The 2,506-nt window shown below is 48.4% G+C and overlaps 1 long non-coding RNA gene across 2 annotated transcripts; it reads left to right on the forward strand.

Annotated features, from left to right (window-relative positions):
* Positions 1 to 11: 11 nt before the first annotated feature.
* Positions 12 to 2,209, forward strand: LOC116546437. Of its 2 annotated transcripts, none has more exons than XR_004266714.1 (2): positions 12 to 1,433; positions 1,712 to 2,209. It is a non-coding gene; the product is annotated as an uncharacterized LOC116546437 (long non-coding RNA). The 2 variants fall into 2 exon arrangements; XR_004266713.1 differs by having other exon boundaries at positions 2,007 to 2,209.
* The last annotated feature ends 297 nt before the right edge of the window (positions 2,210 to 2,506 follow it).

A 2,506-nucleotide genomic window follows, 5' to 3' on the forward strand; every position in this document is an offset into this window, starting at 1 on the left:
CAATCTTTCTTTCCTCTGTTTCTTCCTCCTGGCCCTCCCAGCAGGCTAGAGCCCCGTTTCTGCTCGCTGAGCGGAACAGCCCTGAAGGTCCTCCTCCAGAGAACACAATGTGTAGAGGTCTTCTAGCGGTAGCTCATCTTATTTGGCAATGAATGGTTCATTGCATGCCAAGGTCACACAGGGTCCTAGTTTGCCGTGAGCAGGACCATTCCAGTTTTAAAACTTGAAGGTCCCTGTCCTGGGAAAACTCTCCGTCCCAAGCAAACTGGGACAGTTGGTCATCCTACTTCATTCACGTGGACACTATTGTGACATTACTGTGCACTGTTTTTCTCACATTTAACAGTTGAGCCTTGTAGATGAAATTGTAAGAGTGACCCTGATACATAACATGTCGTCATTTATGAGTATGGATGTGTATTGAAGGCTCTTTGTATCTTCATAGGGTGGAGGTAAATGCAGCATTATGTGTTTGCCCCCTGAATACACATCCACTAAAAGACTATGATTGGACCTCAGCCATCACATCTGCTCTTGGGGTGTCACACCAGAGTTCTAGGTGGACCCAGAGTTGCAGAGACAAGGTCAGGGGAAGGAGCCGAGAAAGAGGTTAACAAGACCGCAGATGCTGCAGATGGGATTCACACGAAGATGTCCTTCCCACCAGCCAGGCCATCGCTGGCTTTGTAAGGTAATGAGATTAGTAACGTTAGAGGTGTTGAAACACAGCCCGAGTGGTCGCTTGTACACTATGCTGCAGAGAGGAGGGTTCAAATGGTTCCAGACAGCCCTGAGATTCACAGGATTTGTGCACAAATCAGAGGTAAAGAGCCCTTAGCTTTCATGTGAATACATAATTCCCTCTGATGTGCGCAGAAATTCTCACCAAAATCTTGTGAATTTCCAGCAAGTGTTGCGAAATACTTAGAAACTCCTCCAAGAAGTGAGCAGGTCTTGTCTGTCCTATCTCCCTTTTCTCTCCTTGAGTCTACTCCAGTTGGGTTTTCTCCTACACCACTCCACTGAAACTTAGGAGTTAACTGAACATGAACCAATGAACAAGTGAAAGTAATGTTTCTTCTAGTTGCATATGACTAGCTGTGTGATTAAAATGACCAAACTGGCAAGTTGTGTTTAAATGCTTAATAAAAGCTAGGTTTAAATTGTTAACTTAAAAAAAACGAATAGAAATGAAAACCCAGAAAGCTACACTGTCATCTCTCAGCACAACTTTCATTCTCATATAAAGAAACTCATTTTCTAAGTAGGAAGGTTGTTCCAAACTGCCGGAGATTCCCGGGAATGAAGGCCCAGGTTTTGTGGAGTTTCCATCGGTCTCCTTGTAGACGCAGCCATCTGCCACCAGGTGGCAGAACAAGACGAGAAAACGGTGCCCCACGGAGTCCCTGAGCCCCTTCTGCTGCAGTTTTTGAGTGAGTTTTCTCAGGGGCCGGGATCTGTCCCGGGGAACCATCCCAAGGTCTTGCCCACCTAAGATATTCCAGGGTGTACCCAGGGCCTGGTCCGGGGTTTCTGACGTCTACGATGACGCTTAAGGCAGTGACATGGATCAGCAGGGCCTCTGGGCTAGGAGACTCGATTCACCTCCTCATTAGTAACCCTGGGATGTGGTAGTAGGTTGCTTTAGTCAGGACGAGGGGCCAGTTGTATCTGTCAGTATGTCAGGGTAGTGACATCTGTGATTCTGCAGGGACATTTGGACAGCAGGGAATCAGAAACGTGGGAAAGTGAGGGTCAGCAACCGAAAACCTTGCCAACTGCTATGGACTGAATTGTGTTCCTCCACCCCGCAATTAATGGGTTGAAGCCCTGACGTCTAATGGGACTGTATCTGGAGCTAGAGCCTTTAGGAGGGAATTGGGGTTAAATGAGGTCATAAGGGTGGAGGCCTGCTCCGACAGGATTAGTGTCCTTATGAGATGAGACGCCACAGAGCTCATTGTATCTGTCAGTGTCTCGAGGTAGTGACAACTGTGATTCTGCAGGGACATTTGGACAGCAGGGGTGTCTCTTCCTCTCTGCATCGCATGCACCCAGGAAAGGCTGTGCGACATCTTAGCCAGAAGGAGGCCAACCATGACCAGAGCCTTCACCAGAAACCAAATCGGAGAGCCTTCACCAGAAACCTTGATCTTGATCTTCCCACTTGGCAGCACTGTGAGAAAATAAATGTCTGTTGTTTAAGTCACCCAGCCTGTGGTATTTTGTTATGGCAGCCCGAGCGGACTAATACACCAACCGAGAGATTTTTCAAAGAAATGAGTCCCGGGCTGGCCCAGAAGGCCAGGCTGCTCAGTCCCCCGAGCCTGATGGCAGGTGAGGTGGACAAATCTGCCCAGCTCAGTCACATTTTCTTTTCTTTCTGAGTCTCCTTTGAGAAAATAAGCTGCTTCGGTGCAACTGCCTTGAAGGGACGCAGAGTTCTGCAAGGAGTCAGGGAGGGGCTGTGAGTGACGGTGATAAGACTCGCCCCGGAATCCCCATC

The sequence above is a fragment of the Sapajus apella genome, unplaced genomic scaffold (genome assembly GCF_009761245.1).
Source record: "Sapajus apella isolate SASKATOON/1434 unplaced genomic scaffold, GSC_monkey_1.0 scaffold896, whole genome shotgun sequence".
Taxonomy (NCBI): domain Eukaryota; kingdom Metazoa; phylum Chordata; class Mammalia; order Primates; family Cebidae; genus Sapajus; species Sapajus apella.